The 9,071-nt window shown below is 42.9% G+C and overlaps 1 pseudogene; it reads left to right on the forward strand.

Annotated features, from left to right (window-relative positions):
- Positions 1-4,361: 4,361 nt before the first annotated feature.
- Positions 4,362-5,439, forward strand: LOC102826664 (annotated as a pseudogene).
- Positions 5,440-9,071: the final 3,632 nt, after the last annotated feature.

Consider the following 9,071-nt stretch of genomic DNA (forward strand, 5'->3'; position numbering starts at 1 on the left):
ATGCAGGGTGGTTATGAGTCGGAACCGACTCCACGCACACATTATACAAAGAATAGGAGTGAGGCTCTCAGCTTAAATACAGTTCTTCAAACCACATAGACATGAGGTTCTGTGTTACTTACATTTTTGTTGTTGTTATTAGGTGCTATAGGGTTTATTTCGGCTCGTGGAGACTCTGTATACTGGAGTAGAACAGTTCCCCCAGGGCTGCAGTACTGGAGTAGAACTGTTCCCCCAGGGCTTTCTTGGTGATCATTTTTACAGAACTAGATTGCCAGGTCTTTATCCTGCAAAGCTGATAAGTCGGTTTGAACTGCCAACTTTACAGTAAATAGCTGAATACTTAACCACTGTGCCACCAGGTTTTCTCATAAGTATATTATTAGCTACAAAACTGTTATTTCTTCACTATACCATATTCTTGGGTAAGGTGATAAATATTTTTCAATAGGGTTAAATCAGCTCTTCATAGACCCAGAAGTCAATGAACACTCACTTGCCATCTAGTGAACTGTGAAATTCAGAATGTGGCTTTCGGCTTTTTCAAATTTTAACTTGCTTAGGATTTCAGATTGTTTTCTACAGTGGTCTACAACTTCTGAAATGTCTAATTGTTAGTATTGTTGTTAAATGTTGTCAACTCAGTTCTGACTCAGTGACCCTGTGTAGGGTTTCCAAGATGCTCCTGGTAGGTTTGAACTGCCACCTTGAGGTTCAAATCAACCTTGCAGTCCAGTGCACTATCTTGCAGCTCCACAGCAGGGCTCCATCTGTCTAATAGCTTAGCAGTATTAAACCTGCTTGATTATTTCAGGAGATGACATTCAAATTAGATCATAAGCAAACAAGATGTTTCCAAGAAAGACTGATACTGACAAAAACAGTTCCTTGGGAAAATGTGTTTGTCATTTACCCAGTTCTGAGTAATATGAACTCACATTGCAGAAGGTAGGTAAACATACAACTGCACTGGAACAAACATTTGGCTTCTTTCTTTCTGAGTATCTCTCAAAAGTTATTAATGTTTTAAAATAACATTGTCTCTCTAGCTAAGCCATGTGTTCCACCATGTTTTTGCTCACCAGTGTATCCCAGAAAGGACCCTAGCATGAACCTGACACATAGTGAGTGTTCAGTTATGGTGGCTGTAAATCTTCATGTAGTCTTAATGTATATGATAATGAAAGACGTCAACTGAGGAAGAAAGAAGCAGGTGGCTAGACTAAGGAAGAGCTATCAGAGAGGTCAGGTCCACTGTCTCCACATGCTCTAATGGCAGCGGTGTGGAAGAGAGAACCAGGTGGAATCAGATGGACTTAGATGCAATAGGCAAGGAGCCCTGGTGGTGCAGTGATTGAGCACTTACTGACAATGAAGAGGACTTAAAACATTTACTGATGAAGATCAAAAAGCACAGCCTTCAGTATGGATTACATTCCAGAGTAAAGAAAACAAAAATCCTCACCACTGGACCAATAAACAACATTCTTATCAACAGAGAAAAGATTGAAGTTGTCAAGGACTTCATTCTTCTTGGATCAACTATTAACACTCATGGAAGCAGCAGTCAAGAAATCAAATGACGAATTGCATTAGACAAATCTGCTGCACAAGACCTTTTTAAAGTGTTGAAGAGCAAAGACATCAGCTTGAGGACTAAGGTGCACCTGACCCAAGCCATGGCATTTTTAATAACTTCATATGTATGCGAAAGCTGGACATTGAATAAGGAAGACCAAAGAAGGATTGATGCTTTTGAGTTATGGTGTTGGAGGAGAATATTCAAAGTGCAATGGGTTGCCAAAAGAACCAATAGATCTGTGTAGGAAGAAATACAGCCAGAGTGCTCCTTGGAGGCCAACATGGCCAAACTTTGTCTCTCATATTGCAGACATATTGTAAGGAGGGAGCAATCATTGGAGAAGGATATCATGTTTGGTAAGGTGGAAGGTCAGAGAAAAAGAGGAAGACCCCCAATGAGATGGATTGGCCAAGTGGCAGCATCGATGGACTCAAGCATGGCAACAGTAGTGAAGTTGGTTCAAGATTGGGCAGTGTTTTGTTCTGCTGTGTATAAGGTTGCTATGAGTCGGTACCAACTCTATGGCACCTAACAACAAAAACAACAACTTCCATGAGTGTTGATTGGGGAGCCAAGGAAAAGAAATTCTTTGACAATTGCAATCTTTTCTCCTTCCTCAAAGTAGGATTGACCTTATTGATTTTAACAGAGCAAAGTTTTCAGGACCTCAATTTGCTGATGGGGCACAACTAAATGAGAAGAAACAGCTGTAAATATCCTTTAATAATCTGAACATATAATGCCTGAAGGATGTATCTAGGAAAATTGGTAGGGTCAAAACCAAAAGGGAACACACAAAGATCAGTATCTTAGGCATTACTGAACTGAAATGGACTAGCATTAGTTATTTTAAATTGGACGATCATATGGTTTGCTGTTATTGTTAAGTGCCATCAAGTTGGTTCTAACCCATAATGACCTTGTATAGGGTTTCTGAGGCTTTAAATCTTAAAGGGAGCAGAAAGCCTCATTTTCCTCCTGCAGAACCACTGGTAGTTTCGAACTGCTGACTTTGAGGTTAGCAGCCCAACTTGTAACCACTACACTACCAGAGCTCCTTATGGTTTACTTACTGGTAATGTCAAATTGAAGAGGGACAGTGTCTCATATAGCACCAAAAAGAGCATTTCAAGATCTATCTTGAAGTACAATGCTGTCTGTGTTAAGATAATACCCATGAGCCCACAAGGAAGACCAGCTAATACCACTATTATTCAAATTTATTCACCACCCACTAAGGTTGATAATGAAGTAATCGAAGAATTCTATCAACTTCTTCAGTCTGAAGCTGATCAAACATCAAATCAAGCTACAGTGATACTTACTGGTGATTGGAATGTCAAAATTGGAAAAGAAAGAGGAAGGATAGTTAACTAGAAAATATGGCTTTGGTGATAGGATGTTGAAGAGCACGTGTTAGGATTGTGCAAGACACTCAACTTATTCCTTTTTTCAACAACATAATGGCAACTATACATGTGAGTCTCGCCAGATAGAACACGCTACAATCAATTGACTACATCTGTGGAAAGAGATGTTGCCGTTGTTAAACACTGTCAAGTCAGTTCCAATTCATTAGCATTTCCAAGGAGCTGCTGGTGGGTTTGAACTGCTTACCTTTTGGTTAGCAGTCCAATGCCACACCAAGATTCTTCACTCAATGTACAGTTCCTTTGAATTATAGTGTTGGTGAAGAATATTGATGACATTGTGGATTGCCAGAAGAAGAAGAAAATCTGTTTTGGAATAAGCAAGGCCTGATTGCTTCTTGGAAGTGAGGCTAATGAGACTTCTTCTCTTGTATTTTGGACACATTGTCAGGAAGGGCAAGACCCTGGAGAAGGCCATCATGCTTAGAAAAGTGGAGGGCCAGCAAAAAAGGAAGAACGTCAATGAGATGGATTGACACAGTGCCAACAAGAATGGGCTCAAACATAACAATTGTGAGATTGGCACAGGACTGGACAGTGTTATGTTCTGTAATTGTTGTTGTTGTTGTTAAGTGCCGTCGAGTTGGTTCCAACCCACAGCAACCCTGAACAGGGTTTCTGAGGCTGTAAATCTTTATGGGAGCAAAAAGCTTCATCTTTCTCCCGTGGAGCAGCTGGTAGTTTCAAACTGCTTATCTTGCGGTTTGCAGCCCGATTTGTAACCACTACACTACCAGAGCTCCTTATGTTCTGTAATTATGAGTCAGCAATGACTTGATGATATCTAAGAAGAACAACCCCCACATTCCAAGACCCTTGTGATTACAGTGAACCTAATCTAGAAAGTCTAGGACAATTGGATTGCTATTGAATATAGTTGTGCCAATTCCAACTCATAGCAATCCTACAAGACAGAGTAGGACCACCATGTAGGGTTTCCAAGGCTATAAATCTTTATGTATGCAGATTGCCAAAGCTTTCTCCTGGGGAGCAGCTGGTGGGTTTGAACTGCCATTCTTTCAGTTAGCAGTTGAACAGTTGAGTGCTTAACCATTGCCCTATCAGAGTTACCTTGTTCATATGATTAGCCTTTAGAATTCCATCTCCTGCCTTAGTTTTCCATATTCAAAAGTTCCAGAGATTAGGACTTGGCTGTGTGTCTTTGGAAGGCCTTTGCTTACCACACAGTTTTAACTAAACTTGTATTAAATTAGCAAATAGGGGAGGCCTTCTCAGTGCAGGGCAAACTCAGGGGACCCTGCACCTGCAGTGGAGCCGCTATGCTCCCTGCCGGCCATGGGAGCTGCACTGTCCGAACAGCGGCCTAGAGCCAGGATCGGAACCAAAAGATGGTTGCCCAGGACCCTGGGGGCATTAGCCCTCTCCAGCAAATGGTGGCTTCAGGGGCTGGAGCTGTGGTCACCTCCCTCTTCATGACACCCGGGGACATGGTGAAGGTGTGCTTGCAGTCCCAGCGCCCCTCAGTGGCCTGCGAAACGACGCCTCCTTCTAGACTCTGACGTGTCTCCTACACCAAATTGCCCACCTCTTTCCAACCCACCGGGAAGTGCCTCCTGTGCTGTAATGGGGTTCTGGAGGCCCTTTACCTGTGCCCAAACAGTGCCCGTTGTGCCACCTGGTTTCAGGATGCCACCCACTTCACTGGCACCATGGATGCCTTTGTGAAGATTGTGTGGCATGAGGGCACCAGGACCCTGTGAACAGCCTCCCGGCCACCCTGGTGATGACAGTGCCAGCCACTGCCATCTACTTCACCACCTATGACCAACTCAAGACTTTCCTGTGTGGCCGAACCTTGACTTCTGACCTCTATGCACCCATGGTGACTGGCCCCCTGGCCCGCTTAGGCACTGTGACTGTGGTCAACCCCCTTGGAACTGTTACGGACAAAGCTGCAGGCTCAGCAAGTGTCCTACTGTGAGCTGGGCATCTCTGCACAAGCTGCGGGGGCTCAGAGTGGCTGGCGTTCCCTGTGGCTGGGCTGGGGGCCCACTGCGCTTCCGGACGTTCCCTTATCAGCGCTTTATTGGTTCAACTGCGAGCTGGTGAAGAGCTGGCTTAGTGGGCCCAGACCAAAGGACCGGACCTCTGTGGGCAACAGCTTTGTGGCTGTTGGCATCTCAGGATGGTGGCGGCTATCTGACTCTGCCTTTCGACATGGTGAAGACTCAGAGCCAGGTTGCACTGGGAGCAATGGAGGCTATGAGAGTGAGACCTCCACGTGTCGACTCCACCTGGCTGCTGCTGAGGAGGATCCTGGCCAAATCGGGCACTAGGGGGCTCTTTGCAGGCTTCCTCCCGAGGATCATCAAGGCTGCCCCCACCTATGCCATCATGATCAGCACCTATGAGTTTGGCAAAAGCTTCTTCCAGAAGCTCAACCAGGAACAACTACGGAGCCCTTGAAAGAGGCCAGGGGCTGAGAACCCCCATCTCTTCCAGGGATGGGATGCAGGGGCAAAGGAGGCTGAGCCAAGTGTCTTCCTCAGCACTGAGGAGCGGGAGCGGGGCCCTGTATCCCTTCCTACCTCAGGGCCCTCAGGACCTTGGATGTGGTTCCTCTGGCTGCTCCCCACTCTGAGATTCAAACATTCTCACTTCCCATCCTCAAGTTCAAGACCAAATCTGCTGCCTGCTCACACCCTCGTTTCCATGTATGTTTGCTGTAACTGGGTCTGCCTCCAGGAGTCACAACCCCTGCGTCTGCCTCAGTCTCCACTATCTCTATTAATTCCTGATGTCTAAAGATGATGAACTTTTATAAAAAATTAGCAAATAGAAATTTAGAATATTATAATTGTCTCTATATTCCCTTTCCAACCTTTGCTTTGGGTTCTATCTAAACCATCTTGGATGAATCAAGGGTCTTTCAAAGTCTTTAAATGTATTTTAGTTCCTTCCATCATTCAGGGTCAGGAAATGTTTCCTCAGAAACAACACAGTCACCCAGAACAATTCCAGTTTCAAATACTTTGTCCCATTGTAAGTCACAATGTCAGAATAATGTGTCCCAGTTCAGAAGAAGAAAATATGACTTTGCACCTACTAGCCTAACATTGATGGGCAATGTGAGAATGAATTTCCTTTCAGTTCAGATCTCAAAACACAGAATGTAAACATGGAGGCAGACTGAGTCTGTCTGAAGAGCCCATAAGAGTGACCCATGGGAAAACGATCTTTGACACCAGCCAAGTAGAGAGATTGTCTGTACTATGGCAGTGCTATTTAAGTAAACACTTGAAAAAAAGCCTTCCTGCTCTGCTCTCTCCCCTTTCATCCCCCCACCCTCATGCACCATTCTTACCCCGGTGGTTAGAAACCACAGTCAGAAATGTCAGAAATTCCAAGGAGTAGATGTAGAGAGCAAACAAGAAGAGAAATCAGTACTCTTCCCACCATCTCCAAAGCCTGAAGTTGACCTTCTCGTTAGCTCTGGCTTAGAACAGACTACAGACTAGGTACCCTGTGGCTCTATTTCCAGAACTCATCAGGCTGAGTCAAACTACCAAGGGGCAAAGTTGATCCTAGATTCTGTCTGACTCTGGTTTTAACATCTGTATTAGTTTCTTATTACTACCATCTCAAACCAGCACAAACTTGGTGACTTAAAAAAAAAAAAATCACAGCTTTATTAGCTCACATTTCTGGTGTTCACAAAGTCCTAAAAAGGTCTTGCAAGTTGAAATCAAGGTACTAGCAGAGGTTTGTGGGGTGTTGTTGTTTTTTTTTTGTTGTTGTTGTTGTATTTGCTGGGAGAGAGGCTCTAAGAAAGAATGTATTTCTTTGCCATTTCCAGCTTCCAGAAGTTGCCTGCATTCCTTGGCTCGTGGTCCCTTCCTCCATCTTAACAGTGTATCACTCCAAACTCTGTTTCTGTTGCTACATCTCCGCTCTCTGACTTAGAACCTCCAGCCTCCCTCTTAAAAAGACCCTTGAGTTATCTATCCACTGGATAAATGAGAATAAACTACATATTTAAAGATCCTTAATTTAATCACAACTTCAAAGTCCTTTTTGCCAGTTAACATGCTGTGAACTATCAATGAAATAGAACGTTCCAGTCAGAAAATAGAAGACACACACACACATTTCTATTCTTCACTCCCTATAAAGAGATTGTTACACTTCTTCAAGGCTTTTCAAAGGAAATTAGGGTGTGAACATCATTGAGGTCCATTATTCTGTCCACCACAGCATTGATCTTTCTCTCGTTATCCAGCAAAGACCTCTTCTGTTGAACGCTAGTTCATGGAAAATTCTGAGTAAGACACCTAAGATACGACTCACTTCTGATCATAGAGAAACCACCTACTTTGGTAGCTCTGTGAAGAAAGCTCTTTGAGAAAGTACAAATGGACATGTGAAATTCTAAAGACAGTTACCAGAGCAGGTAATACTTTTGTATAGAGGCTGCACATTTTTTTTTAACTTAAAAGCCTAAATTTAAGTGAAAAGGACTTAATTTCAACACAGACTGTGTCTTCTACTAGCTCTGTCATTTAAAACAAGCTGCTTTATTTTTCTAAGCTTTGTCATGTCCGGCTCAACTACTATTTCCACTCATCTCATACTCCATTCACTATACTTATTCAATCTGTATGTGGAGCAGATAATTCAAAAACCTAGATTATATGAAGGAAAACAGAGCATCAGGATTGCAGGAAGACTCATTAACAACCTGTGATATGTAAATGATACAGCCTTGCTTGCTGAAAGTGAAGAGGACTTAAAATACTTGTTGATGACTATCAAAGACCACAGTCTTCAGTATGGATTGAACCTCAATGTAAAGAAACCACAAATCCTCACCACTGGACCAACAAATAACTTGATAAACAGAGAAGAGACCGAAGTTGCCAAATACTTCATTTTGCTTGTATCCACAATCAACACCAATGGAAGCAGCAGTCAAAAAGTCAAATGACATAATATATTAGGCAAATCTACTGCACAAGACCTCTTTCAAGTGTTCAAGAGCAAAGATATCAGTTTGAAGACTAAGGTGCACCTGATCCAAGCCATGGTATTTTCAATTGATTATGAATTTTCATAATATGATTATGAAAGTTGTACACTGAGTAAAGTAGACCAGAGAAGAATTGATACATTTGAATTATGGTGTTGGAGAAGAATACTTAAAATACTATGGGCTGCCAGTGGAACAAAGAAATCTGTGTTGGTAGATGTACAGCCAAAATGCTTCCTAGAAGCAAGGATGGTGAAACTTTGTCTCTCATTCTTCAGGCATATTATCAGGAAGGACCAGCTCCTGGAGAAGGACATTATGCTTGGTAAAGTGGACATCAGCGAAAAAGAGGAAAACCCCCAAGGAGATGCACTTGTGGAGTGGCAGCAACAAGGGCCTCAAGTGTAAAAATTGTGAGGATGACGCAGGACCAGGCAGTGTTTCATTCTTTCGTGAGCAGGGTCACTGTGAGTCGGAACCAACTCGACAACACCATTTTGAGGTTTATCTATTTTATTTGAGGGATAGTCCTAGTGTTTTAAATTATATAGTAAGTGTCATGATGGAGCTGGATCTACTTACTAGAAACATATAAGTTGAAAATAAATACCACCACCACTTTCTGTTTCTGTGAAATTAATCCCCACTCATAGTGATCCCTGTGTGTCAGAGCAAGACTATATTCCATGAAAATTTCAATTGATGAATTTTCAGAAGTAGATTTTTTCTGAGACCCCTCTGACTGGACTTGAAACTTCAACCTTTTGGTTCGAGCCCATTAACCATTCGAAACCTATTGTTGTTAAGTGTCATCCAGTCAGTTCTGACTTACACTGACCCTGTATAGGGTTTCCTGGTGGGGTGCTCAACTGCAAGGTCAGTTTGAACCACAAGGTCAGTGGTTCAAACTCACCTGCTGCTCCTCGGAAACATTACACAGAGTTGCTATGAGTTGGAACACACTAGATGGAACTTAACAACAACATAGGGCTTCCAAAGAGTAGCTGGTGGACCACCAACTTTGTGGTTAGCATGCCAGTGCTTATCCTACAGTACCATTGTTGTTGTTGTT

The sequence above is a fragment of the Chrysochloris asiatica genome, unplaced genomic scaffold, assembly GCF_000296735.1.
Source record: "Chrysochloris asiatica unplaced genomic scaffold, ChrAsi1.0 scaffold00006, whole genome shotgun sequence".
Taxonomy (NCBI): Eukaryota; Metazoa; Chordata; class Mammalia; order Afrosoricida; family Chrysochloridae; genus Chrysochloris; species Chrysochloris asiatica.